Below are 13989 nucleotides of genomic sequence, written 5' to 3' on the forward strand. Positions count from 1 at the left end.
TTGAACTCAGGTACTCCTGACTCCAGGGCGGGTGCTTTATCCACTGCACCATCTAGCCACCCCTTTCAACTTTCAACCCTGCTTTTACTTTTACGAATAATTTACCATATGATTTGAGCAGATCACTTAATTTACCTGTGTCTCAGTTTCTTCTGGAAAGTGAGTAGGTGGGGATAGTAAAGGCAGTGGACTAGCTGCTCTCTAAGACTTTTTCTAAACATTTTATGATCTTCTATAATCTGAGACACCTCCACATCCTCTCTAGACCCTGCTGACTCTTCTCCTGCATCCCTAACCATCCCCTTCCTGACAGTGCTCTCTGGAGCACTGTTTCCTTAATGGCAAAGCCCAAGCAAATGACTTTTTTATAATTTCACTTCATTCCTCTGTTTATAGCTCCTCTTCCAAGCTCTGGAAAGCATTGACGTCATCAGCCCTCACACTTAGGTCTGTGGCAGTCTCATCTGGCACTTGTACATTCCTTAAGCCCATGGAATGCAAAAGACAACATGAATGCTTGTGTGTGGGGTGGGGTGGAGGTTAGGGGTGAAATGGGGGTAGAATGGAGTCAGTGAAAGAGTGGGGAGGAGGAAAGAGCACTTGGGGAAGTAGAGCATCCGGGGTCAATCAATCTGGCAGTCTTAAATGAAAGAAGGGGGTTTCTTTGCCTCAGGGTCATTTGCCTATTCAGGGTCAAATAGGAGAGTTGTCATTAGTTCTTGCTGGATGTGGGAGCCCCCATCCTGCTTTGGGAGCAGAGACCAAATGGGGAACTTTGAGAGGTTCACTCAGAGCTATTTTTAATAGGTCTGGGCTGGCTCCCAAATACTGCTCACTTTATTTCTGGCACCAATAGATCATCCGAAAGGCTGTGGAAATTTTTCATGTTAAAAATGTCCACTTTCTCTTTGACTTCAAGGGAACAGTGAATGGGGAAAGAAACCACCTGGCAAGTGGATTAAGGATAAGGAGAGGGAAATAGGGAAGGGGTGGAAAGGATAGAGTACCTAGGCTTCCTAGAAAAACCCATCACTCATTTCACAGTCACTCTATAGGAACTAAGAGGCACTTTGGAGTGGGAGGGGAAGGAATAGTTGTGTTTGGATTTCTTGAAATACAAACTACATTCCAGTTCTAGTGTATCTTGCCAAGGAAGAAAAAGGAACCCAGAACCATAGAATTATAGAATTTCAGAGCTGGAAAGGACTTCAGATGTTATTTACTCTAAAATGTATGTGAAAAAGGATCTCCTCTATAGTATCTCCACTCAGTGATATCCAAGTTCGACTTGTAGAATTCTACTGATAGAAAGCTTATTACTTTCTGAAGGTAACTTACATATGGTAGGTATTTTGAATTCCAAAGGATAAAATGAAGTAGAAAACAGTGACCCAGCTATTGAATCTATCTATAAACTTCTTGAGGAATGAAAATAGTACTAACAGTTTACTAGCTTATAATGTTATAATTCAAAAAGATTTACATTATCGTATTTAACCATCAAGATTCTTTGGGTTCAAACATTGCTATCCCCCAAAACATACAAGAAAAGTAAGACTGCAAGAAATGACTTCTCCAAAATCACTATTGCAGGACCTGTAATTGCTGTAATCTGTTTTACAGTTATGATTGGTGGTTCCTATGATGTTTCTTATTATGGGTGCAACAACTCTCTTTGCATCCACTGGTCCAATTTATGACTTATACTTGTGGTTTGAGAGCCTCAGAAAGGCAACTGTGACTCATAGGGTTTAAAGGATAATTCTTTGTTGTGTTTCTAGAACAGGATCAGGATCAGGACCTTTCCCATCACCTGGTTTTCAGAGGTAGCTCAAAATGGTACTGACTCCTGGTAGCAGCAAAGGAAAGAGAGCAACAAAAAGGCAGATCACACTTTTTGTAAATCTACTGAAATCTATCTGAATTCATCCCAGAATCCTAAGATCTTAAGACTTTGCAGTCATTTAGAAGACTTTTGTCATTGTGCAATATAAATTCCCCAGTCCCATATGGCCAGAAACAGGCTTCCTCTACACTTTCTAGAAGTTTCCATATGGTCACTTAGAAGTGGAACCAGGCAGGAAATATCTGGGCATGTTCCAAGGACTGGTCTCAATAGGTCAATTCATTACATATGTATAAAGCATATGTTTGCATTTTGGAATTTTGTAATTGCAAGCACAATTATTCTCCTGGGGAATGTAAATGAATTAATCATTTACTATATAAAATATAAATGCATACAGTCATATGAATAATTAAGAACCCCTTTTTCTTGCCTTAGGATCTTTGTATATGTGAAAGATATTCCTCTTTCTTATGGAATACATTGGCATTCAAATGTAGAATTCCAAGGAAAATAAACCTTTATAAAAACCTCCATAATGATCCTTATTCATGAAAATATATCAAGTCTATGCTCCTGAGCTCTTTGGAAAGACTTCATATCAATTAATTAGGATTGTTCATTGTTAATTGCTTTCTTTACTTTTACCCTTAAAACCAATTGAGATCTTCTCCTCTTTCCCCAATCATAACTCAATAATTAAGAGTCCCTCTGGACCTGATACCACAGAGAAGACCATGCAAATATTGCTGGTTAGATCACATTAAGTAAACTGGAAAGCATTTCAGTAACATGCTGGTGTTCTCTTTGACCAATTACTGAGTTGAAATATGTTAAAACAGAGAGTTGGAAACACAGGGAACAAATAAAATTATCCTTCCCACCAATCACCATCCTGAGATTCCTTAAAAAGGAGGGAGCCTCTTTAACACAGCAGGAATGAAATGTTTCCTATACTTTACCATCACCTTGGTGCAGGCCCTCATGACCTCAAAAATGAACTATTCCAAGAACCTATAGGTTGATCTGCCTCCCAAAAGTCCCTTCCCCTCTCTCCTCCACTTAACTGCAAAATGAGCTTCCTAAAACAGGTTCCAACCACATTACCTCCATAGTCAATAAACTCCAATGACACCCTATCAAATACAAAATATTCGAAGTTCTTCATAACCTCCCCCTCAAGGCTTTGTACAACCTCAGTGGCCTCCTTGCTGTTCTCTGAATAAGATACTCCATCTCTCTGCTCTGAGGAATTTCTCTGGCTGTCCCTATTCTCTTTCTCTTCAATTCTGCTTCCTGGCTTTTCTGACTTCCTTTGAGTCCTAGTAAAAATCCCACATTCTACAGGAAACCTTTCTCAATTCTCTTCCTGATAGTTCCTTTCCTTTATGTTTCCTTCCTATTTATCTTGTAAATAGCTTGCTTATACATAGTTGTTTGCATGGAACAAATGGCTCACTTTTTCTTTTTTTGAGGACTCCAACTATGCTTTAATGCGTAGTCAGACTATGTCTAGAGTATTATATGCACTTGGGGATGCCACATTTTAGGAAGAACATTTATAAACTGGAGCATGTTTGCTTTCTCTCTAGGGAGAGAAGGGGAGTCAGAATGATTAAGGACGAAAAGATCTACTATATGAAGAATGGGTGAAAGATTTGGAAACAGAAGAAGATGGGCTCTCTCTCTTTCTGTCTGTCTATCTGCTTCTGTCTCTCTGTCTCTGTCTGTCTCTGTCTCTCTGTCTCTGTCTGTCTCTGTCTGTCTCTGTCTGTCTCTGTCTCTCTCTCTCTCTCTCTCTCTCTCTCTCTCTCTCTCGTCGTGGTTCCCTCTGTTAGTCTAGTGAAGCCTGAACCTTTTCTTAGGACAATGTTTTTTAAAGCAGAAAATACATAGGAATACAAAAAGGAATAAATTATGTTGAAATAGAAATGTAATTTTTCCCCCATTCGAGTCCATGGGTCCCATAAAATTTGTTCACAGATTCTTTGGTGGGAGAAGGGGCATCCATGGTATTTTGTTTTGTTCTAATTACATGAAAGACATTTTAGCATTCATTTTAAATAAACTTTTGACTTCCAATTCCCCTCCCTTCTTTCCTCCCCTCCCTTCTCCCTAAAACAGTAAGCAATTTGATATTGGTTTTATGTGTGCAGCCATGCAAAACATATTTCCATATTAATCATGTTGATCTCATTCTTTTTTCTAAATAACTGTAAAGAATATCCTTTAGGACATGTTAATTCTTTTTTTAAAAAAATTACTTTAATTTTATCTTTATTGGTGGTAAATTCATCCTTTTTATTTTTTTAATTGATATTTTATTTATCCAGTTACATGCTTTGGCAGTTTTTCAACATTCATTCATTTGCAAATTTATAAGTTACACATTTTTCAATCACCCTCCCTACCCTCTCCCCTTCCCATGGCAGTGAACAGTCTGGTAAAAGTTGTACTTGTACATTTGTGCTTAACATATTTATGTTAAGAAAATCAAGGACATGTAAATTCTGTGTTTAGGCCTTTTCCTTTCTCTCTCTGATGTAGACACAGGGTTATTTTATTAGTATTCATTTGGAGAGCCACTGGTCACCAAATGCAGGAGTTGAAATGAGAAGAAAAGTGGATTGTCTCCTTCTCCTTTGTAAACTCAAACTCACAAAGCCCTTATTCCACTTGTGTGTGGTCCTAATTTTGGTACCTAGATTATTAGTAGGTAGCAGAGCTGAGACTTGGAGCCAGTTTTTCTGACTGCGTCCAGGGCATTTTCCATGATATCATATGGAACCAAGCCCACCCTTGTTCCATGACCTAGATGTGTGCTTTGCCCTGGCTGAAAGCAGTACACTGTGGTATAGTAGAAAGAACATTGACTTCAGGATAAAAATATCTAGCTTTGGAGCTAGCACGAATTTACGACGACTTTGGACAAGTCATTTCCCCCAAGTGCGGACTTCAGTTCGTTTATATTTAAAATAGGTGTACAGACTACTGTTGAAGGTGTGAATTGGTTGAACCATTCTGGGAACAATCTGAAATTATGCAAGAAAAATCACTAGACTGCATATACCATTTGACTTTGAAGTTCTACTATTGGGTACATACCCTAACTATATCATTAACAAAAGTAAATGTCTAATATATTAAAAAAATTTCATAGCTCAGTCTTTGTGGTTATAGAACTTGAGAAAAAAAGTAGCTGTCCAACTATTGGGGAATGACTGAACAAATTATAGCATGTCTCTGTATACATATATGTAACGACCAATCCCAGTCCTAGAGAAAAGTGGAGGAAGTGTTCAATCTTCTCCTTGATGGAGGGTAGTGGGAGACGATGGATGGGGAATCCTGCACATACTGCCCAATGTGATTTGTTTTACTTAGATTTTTCACAATTACCAGGGATGATTTGATGTGTGTGTGTGTGTGTGTGTGTGTGTGTGTGTGTGTGTGTGTGTGAAGGTTTCTTGAAAAATGATTCTGCAAAAATAGCATAACCATTTGTGTGATGGAGATGGAGGAGTATTGTGGAGGAGGAAGTTCGATGGAGCATGTGTAAGGATGGACCTGTAAAGGATAAGGTGTCCCATATACCATATGGAGAAGCATATGCTGGCTCAATTTTGAATTAATATAAGAACCACTTTTGGTACCAGGGAGCTGATCTACAGAGGATTGTCCACTGACCTGGGAAGCATCATCTTTTAAAGAAGAAGGATCCTCTTCCTTCCCTATTCTGTCTATATTCCACTCTCTCTTCAGACTTATTTTGCTGGAAGTGTTAAGGGGAACTTGAAGAATCCTGACAGGCTCAAGATGTGGGAAGAGAGAATGAAATAGGGTAGTGTAACTCCTTTTAAAGAAGGGGTTCTTAAACTTTTTATGTCATGGTTCCCTCTGTCAGTCTAGTGAAGTCCATGGACTTCTTCTTAGGATAATGTTTTTAAAAGCAGAGAAGAAAATATATAGGAGTACAAAAAGGAACAAATTATGTTGAAATAGAAATTTAATTTTTCTCCCATTCAAGTTCATGAGTCTCATGAAATCTGTTCACAGATTCCTTGGTGGGGAGAAGAGGGATCCATGGACCCTAGATTTAAGAAACCCTGTTTAAAACTTTTTTTCCTTAGTTATTTTCTCCCCCTCATCACTTCCCTCACCCAAAGAGAAGGCAAGAAATATGATAGTCATAAATATGAAGTCTTATAACACACATTTATTTCCACATTAGCTATATTCTAGGAAAAAAAGCAAAAAAATAAAGTGGAAAAAATTTATACTATAATCTGTACTCAGAGGTCATCTCTAATGGTGAATAGTATTTTTCCTTATGGGTTCTTTGAAATCGTATTGGATCATTGTATTGATTAGACATTTATAAATTGAGTGGATTGGGATAAAGGAGCTCCAAATACCCTGCTAGCTTGGTCATTATATGGTTCTATCTTGTTCAAGGGGATAATAATTTACTTCTAGCATTTGTTGAACAGGTCATACTCACCCTAACTATACTTTCCCTATCTATATTCTTCTTTAGACCTTGTTTTCCAGATGAATGAACATGAATTATTTTTTGTTTCTTTCTATCCTCTTGTATCTTTTTAGTTATTATTCTCTTGATTGATGAAACATGTTATATATGGGAAAAGCACTGGGTTTGAATCCCAGTTCTGTCACTTATTAATTAGTACTTCTGTGAGCTTAGGCAAATCACTTCATTTCTCTGAGTCTCAGTTTCCTCCTTTGTAAAATGAAGGCACTTGAAATAAATTTGTTTTCATACTTTTCTAGCCCTAAATTCTCTTCTTTTTCTAATGTCCTCATCTGGGTATCCTCATCTCATAGAATCTGCATTAGAGATGGAAGAGAGATTGATTAGAATGTAGCTCAAATTTCTTGTTTTGTAGAGCAAAGAATTGAGGCCTTAAGAGGAGCATCAATTTGCCTAAGGCCAAATAGGACAAATCTTGATCTGAACCCAGCTCTACTGGCAACTAGTTCAGGGCTCCGGCTGCATTTTACCTTAGAGTTATTCCATTGTCTGCAGCTTTGTTGCCTTTTCTAAGAAGGTCCCAAATCTAGAGATTCATTATTTAAAAAAAAGAAAAAGAAAAAAAAGAAAAAGGAATGTAAGATCAGATGCCCCTGAGACCTCTTGCTGAGAATGGTCCTATGGGCCAGAGTGGGTCAGCCACAGGGAAGGGGGCTCAGGAGGTAAGGACGTGCGGGATGCAGGCTTAGCTATGAATGGAATGTATACAACTCCCTCCAGGAACATGTTGTTCCTTCCTGAGGTAGTAACGTCATTGCTTCCCTGAAAAAAAAAAGGTGGGGGGGGAGGAACATCAACCCACAGGCAGGAAGGGCAGACTGGGGCCTTCAGGTTCCCACCCGTCTTTGCAATGGAGTATGCTTTGCCCTCCTATAAACAATCCCCTCTTTCAGGATCCAGGGCAGCGGAAAGTGCATGGAACAATGGTCTCTGATTCCTCAGATCACTTGGCTTCTCAATTCTGGGAGATTAACTCTAACTGCCTGGACAATTTTGGATCAGGGCTGGGACTGATGCAGTGGCATCTTTTCTGAGGGGTTTCCAGGACTCCGATGTGGATAGGGAAGAGACTGTGAAAGGAGTTAGGGATTTGGTCCTGAGGAGTCTGTAGAAATGTTTCAAGAGGAAGAAGACAGAGGACCACTCAGGTAAGGCCAAGAAGGAACTCTTACTTTTCAATCAACAAATATTTATTAAGCATCTACTGAGTTCTATGAAAACAGAAGATGCAGAGACAAGGAAAAATAGTCCTTGCCCTCAAGAGCTTCCAGTTTAGGGAGGAGAGACATGTATGTATAAAGGGGTAATGGAGACTGACCCTCTCCTATCATGAACATGAAGCCACAAGAATATTGCAAGTTTAACTGGGACAGACTGATGAACTCACCTAATTATCCAAGATCTAAGAATGTATACAGAGTGATTGGCTGAAGAAACCATCATGTTGACTTTGGAGCATGGGGAGACATTCTGTCACTGGTTCTGATCTGCTAACTACATTTGGCTTTCCTAATATTTTCTAGGAATGGGACAAAAGATTGAGCTGAAGGTGATTTTTCATAAACTCAAGAGTCCTCCTTTATCCTTCCAGAACTTCTCTGGGGGAGAAAACTGAATTTAGAATTGGAAGACCTGAGTGAAAATCTTGCTTCTACCTTTTTTCACCCATGTAACCTTGACCTTGCTTTATTTCCTGGAGTTTCTATTTGCTAATCTCTTAGAAATGAGAGGGTTAGAATCGAGCCGAAGTGTGAAACTCATATTGAAAGGGAGTCACTGAAGTGTGGGGAAAATTGATTTAGAAAAACACAGATTAACAATATCTATATTTTTTGTCTTTTCATTTATTTTGTGAAATATTTTCCATTTCTACTTTAATCTGGATCTGGAAGCCCTGGGTGTATTGCTGACCCCAGTTAGGCCTACCAGCAGAGTGATTGACATCTTTAGAGTAGATAATCTTTGAGGACCCTTCTGAATCAAAATCTAAGCCCCTGTGATCTCTACTTAATGAGCTATTATCTATAATTTATGGGGAAGTGGCATGGAATTGTAGAAAGAATGCTGACTAAGGAGCCAGAGAACCTAGGTGCATTTATGATCTCTGAGACACCCTACTTGTGTAACCTTGGGCAAGTTACTTAACCTTTCTGGGTCTCAATTTCCCCATTTGTAAAATGAGGAGGTTGTACTAACTGGCCTCTGTGGGTCCTTCTAGGGCTAGAGTTATAATGCTATGATCTATGATGCACTTTCTTCAGTTTCTTTAGTTTCCCTCCATTGACTGAAAACTAAAAAATTATAGAATCTTAGAGCTGAAAGGGACCTTAGAGATCAGTTGATTTTATGGACCAAAAAAGGGAGCTTTGGGAGAGTAAATGTACATTCTAGTACTAAATGGCAGTCAGGATTCAGACTTGGATCCTAAAAGATTGGACTTCTGGTCACACACTAGGCAGAGTACTTTCTTTACTACACGAGGCTGTCTCCTGATAGATGAGCTACATGACTTGGTATGGTTAAGAAAATTTCTTCCTTGGTGGCCCACTTTCTAGAGATGAACCTTCCTGCTTTAGGTGATGCAGGCCCTTGGAAAACAACTCTGGAGTATAATCCACCCTGGAGCCCATCTTTGAAGCTTTTCCAGTCCAACAGGACCTGTCAGAGCTTGAGCTTCCTTGGCAAAGACTTGGAGAGCCTAGGGATGAGAATACAAAGACAAAGGTAGTAGAACCTCAAGTCTTGGAGTCAGAACATAGAGTTGTTTGATGTGTGTTAAATAAGGTCATATAAGAGGTAGGATTTGTCTAGTTTTAATTTAAGTACTAAGGGTTTTATTCCTTGTGATATCTTTTCCATTATAAGTCTTTGTAGATGGCTTTATAATACTTCAAAATTTTGTAATGCAATTTTATTTTATTTTCAGTATCAAATTATTTCTCTCATATAAATTCCACTCATTGTGAAAGCAAGAAATATAATACCTATTAAAAATATGTGCTGTCAAGCAAAACAGATTGCCACATTAGTTGTGCATTTGTGTGTGTGTGTGTGTGTGTGTGTGTGTGTGCATATTTATGTATAGACAAATATTTCTCATCTCCCTTGCCATTTGGCTGTTTTTCATTCATGTAGACTTTTTGTGACCCCCATCTGGGATTTTCTTGGCAGAGATACTGGAATAATTTGCCTTCTAGGGTCTCCCTCATCTATCTTCTAAAAGTCTGTGAATCCTTAAAACTATGCTTTAACAAGGGATGGATTTCAATGTCTTTCCTCGTGGGAATGATTCCCTGGCAGGCTAGCAGGGCAGAAGGACCTTTTGGGCTCTTTGGTGATATTACATAACTGCCTACACCTCCTACCACTGGCTGGCTCCTCTTGGGGTAGTGTGCCTGCTAAGGAGAAGCTAAACAAATGGCAATAGGATCCTATGAGAACTACTTTCCTTAAAGAGATATGGGGGGCGGCTAGGTGGCATAGTAGATAAAGTATTGACCCTGGAGTCAGGAGTACCTGGGTTCAAATCCGGTCTCTGACACTTAATAATTACCTAGCTGTGTGGCCTTGGGCAAGCCACTTAACCCCGTTTGCCTTGCAAAAAAAAACCCTAAAAAAAGTAAAAAAAAAAAGAGATATGGGAAGAGAAAGGATGCAAATAAATTTCAAGGCCACAGGTCACCTAGGAAATACACTCTTTTTTCCTAGTTCTAAAGGGACATTTCTTGAGTTCCATACCAGGTTTCCTTACATCATTCCCCTCCCCCACTTCCCCCCTTTTTGGGTCCAGTTAATTGATGTATTTTAAGTGGCATAGTGATGCTTTCACTAAAGTGAGTTTAAAGTGGAAATGCTTCCCTTTATTACAGTAATTAGCTCACATAATCACAGACTCAGAGAAATCTGTAGTATATATGACCTTAGAGATTATCTAGTCTATTCTCTCATTTTACAAATGATTGCTTAAGGGGCAGTACTGGCTAGTATCAAGGGGGCTTAGTTTGTCATTGAGCCTATTTAACCCTGCCTACCTGAGAGAACTGGGGGTGGAGGGTAGGGAAGGTTCCCCTCTCTGTGACTAAATGTTCCCTTTGTAAAATGAGGAGCTTGAATGAGATCATTTCTGAGGCTGCTTCCAAGTCTAAATCGTATGACCCTAAAATGGGAAAACTGAGGCCAAAGTAGTGACTTGCCCAAAGCCACAGAATTGGTGCAATGCTGAGGACCTTCAGGCCTATTGACTCTCAGATTATACCACATTTCCCTTGTCTCAGGGTTGGGTCTCCCTTCTCAGGATCTAGTTTTCCTCTGATACTATGTGTCCTCAGAAGACCTATTCTCACAAAACCCTTTATCACTTCCCTAGACCCCCCTTCCCTTTCCCCTTCTCAGGTTCCTCCTCTCCTCTCCTACCTTCTCAGGCCCAGGCTCCATTCCCAGCAGGTCTTAAAAGGGCAGATTCATTCCCCCTACCCACCATCATTGACTTTTCCTTTGGAAATCTCTCCCCTTTGTAGATTCCCTGGCATGTGTAATGGCTAGTCATCATTTAAATCTCAATCTGTCCCCTGGGTTTGGCAGCAGCAAGGGGAGCCCTATCTTCTGCCAGCTCCCATCCTGTCTGTCCTCCCTTATGGCAGTCAGTGTCATCTTTTTTTAGATTCTGGACATCAGATATAGCTAAAGTATCTTGCCTTCTTGGTCCATCTTGCTGAGACACTTGGTAAAATTAGACTATTTGAACAAGGTGATGATAAGGCAAACTGGGCAAACTGAGTACCTGGAAACTGGGTAAACAACAAATTCCAAATATATGAAAACAGATCTGTGAGGATGTTTTTAAGAACTGATGACTGAAAGCAACTGGAAGGATCTGAATTGCCAAGACAGGACCTTATCTTATTTTCAAGCTGAGAATTTTTTTTTTTTGGTGCTCTGCTGAAATCCAATAATGGTTGATTTGATGTTTTCATGTGGCCCAATGACAAAATAATTTTAATATTTCACATTTAAATAATTAATTTCCCCCTCCTATCCTGCCCCCCGCCTTAGTAACTATCAGAGTCCTCATTAAGGAAGGGAGCAAGAAAGATACTAAGACCGAGGTCCAGTCTTACTATTCACCTTCACTCCCCTTTTATTTTGGACATGACTTATGATTTCATCAGGAGAGGGAGTTCCTTTATCAGTGCAGATTGATTGACACCTACTCTGCAATTTGTTATTATTGTTGTCATTAATAATACTAATATACTACTACTACTAATACTTATATAGCTCTTTAAGATTTGCAACTCTCTACAACGTTGGCTCTCATCTGTTCCTCATCACAACCTTGGGAGATAGCTACTATTGCTATCCTCATTTTATAGACGAGGACTCTAAGGCACACAAAGGTTAGATGATTTAACCAGGGTCACACAATTGTATATTTCAGAGGTAGGATTTGAATCCAGATTCTAAGGAACCTGTTCCAGATCTAGTCACTCACTCTTCCACACTTCCTTTCCATCAATATGCTTTGAAGATAATACACCCTCATCTTCCCTCCCCATTCTAGGAATTTAGGACTGCCTCATCAGAATAATTCTGTTGCTAATTACCCTTTTGGAGGTAGACTGGGTGGGGAAAGGAAGAGTATAAGGGGAGGGAAGAAGATCAGCACTGGGCTGACATCAGAACATCTGGGTCCAACCTCAATCATTAACTTGCTTTCACAACTATAGAAGATTATTTTGCCTCTCTGAGCCTTGGTTTCTTCTTCTGACAAATGGATTCACTCAGTTACATCATTCTGTGGTCTTCTAACTGCATAAGAAGGAAAGTTAAGCAGGCAGTTTGTCTAGGGGAAGATGGTACATCTAGTTTTGGGACTTAGAACTTATTGAAACCCAATTATAACTTGTTCTATACTAGTTCTCCCAGTAACAAAAAATACTAATTCTTCATATTTAGATAATTACTTTTTTACATATTTAGATAATTTGAAGTAACCAGTTTGATTTGAGGGGAAAAAGCTAAGAGACTTCTGATAGCAGAGGGTGGGAAAAGGAAGGGGCTTCTAGAAATGGGAACTATAGAGAACAGATCAGTCAATACTCACGAGGTGTCTAAGCCTACTCTTACAGCTGATATTTATATAGCATTTTTCCAGTCTTCAAAGCACTGCTGCATTCATCATCCCACATGATCTTTATATGGGAAGGAAGATAGGTATAACTATTCCACTTTATAGATGAGGAAGCTGAACTTCAGAGAGAGTAAGTCACTTGCCTGAAGTCACAGAGCTAGAGAGAAGTACTGTTGGGGCTTGGAACCACATCTTCTTGGCTCTAAGACTGGAATCCTCATGAGAAACACACACTCTGTTCCCACGTAGTTTATAAAAGCAAATTAACCCCATGCAGTTGATAGAACTCTGGTCCTGAGGACAGAAAGACCTGTGTTCAAATTTGGCTTCAGATATTTGCTAACTGGGTGATCCTACTTACATTTCCTCTTCTGTAAAATGGGGATAATTGCAGGATCAAATGAGATAATAATGGTTTTGTATGCCATCAAATGCTATATAAATATTAACTATTATTATTATTGTTATTCCTTTCACAAATACTCCAATATTCCAATGGTGTTTCAATTTCCTCTGAAAGTGTTCCCTCTGATCTTCATCTACCTATCTCTGTTCATCCTGTGTTGTCCTTGTTCAAATCCTTCCATGAAGATTTTCATAAAAATCCACCTGTTATCCTGGGGTAGGGAGGTGGGGGAGATGGAGGCTTTCCTCCATTTCTCCTGATTCCTTGGTGATATATGGGTAGTCTTGATGATATTGATTAGTCTTCTCTCTTTTGAATAGCCACTTCTACAAATAAAACACAACCAAATATCAAATCCCTCAGTCTTTCCAGATGGTTCAGTGGCTAGAGCACTGGGATTGGAGTCAGGAAGACATCTCCCTGAGTTCAAATCTGATCTCAGATTAGCTGGTGACTCTAGGCAAATTACTTTACCCTTTCTGCCTTAGTTTCCTTATCTGTGAAATGATTTGGAGAAGAAAACAGCATATCATTCCGGTATCTTTACCAGGGAATTCCCAAATGGGTCATGAAGAGTCGGACACCTCTGAAAAACAACTGAACAACAAAAGAGAGTTTGGTTAGTTTCAGTAAAAATCACAAAACATCAGAATTGGAAGAAACCTTGGTCATTATTTATCAGCTCCCACAATTTGTAGGTGAGAAAGCTGAGACCCAGAGGATTCCTGGTGATTAGGACCATAGGATCACAGGTTCAAGTTCACAAGGGATCTTAAAAGATAATAAGTCATAAGATCATATATCTAGAACTGGAAAGATCCTCAGAGGCTCATTTTACATACAGAGAAACTGAGACCCAAGCAGGTTAAATGATTTACTCATAGGTAGTAAGTATCAGAGGCAGGATTTGAACCTAGTTCCTCTAACTGCAGAATCTGTGCAGTCCTTATCTCAGACAAAGCAGCTGCAAAAATAGATCTCATTAAAAGAGATAAGGAAAGAAACCATATCTTCCCAAAAGGTACCATAGACAATGAAGTCTTTCCATTGAACCA

The 13989-nt window shown here is 39.3% G+C and overlaps 1 long non-coding RNA gene across 1 annotated transcript in view; it reads left to right on the forward strand.

Moving 5' to 3' along the window:
• Positions 1 to 4194: 4194 nt before the first annotated feature.
• Positions 4195 to 13989, forward strand: part of LOC141506020 (uncharacterized) — a 66900-nt gene continuing 57105 nt past the window's right edge. Inside the window, exon 1 of the long non-coding RNA XR_012473755.1 lies at positions 4195 to 7546. This is a non-coding gene — a long non-coding RNA (uncharacterized LOC141506020). The remainder of the gene's footprint in view (positions 7547 to 13989) is intronic.

The sequence above is a fragment of the Macrotis lagotis genome, chromosome 1 (genome assembly GCF_037893015.1).
Source record: "Macrotis lagotis isolate mMagLag1 chromosome 1, bilby.v1.9.chrom.fasta, whole genome shotgun sequence".
NCBI lineage: Eukaryota > Metazoa > Chordata > Mammalia > Peramelemorphia > Peramelidae > Macrotis > Macrotis lagotis.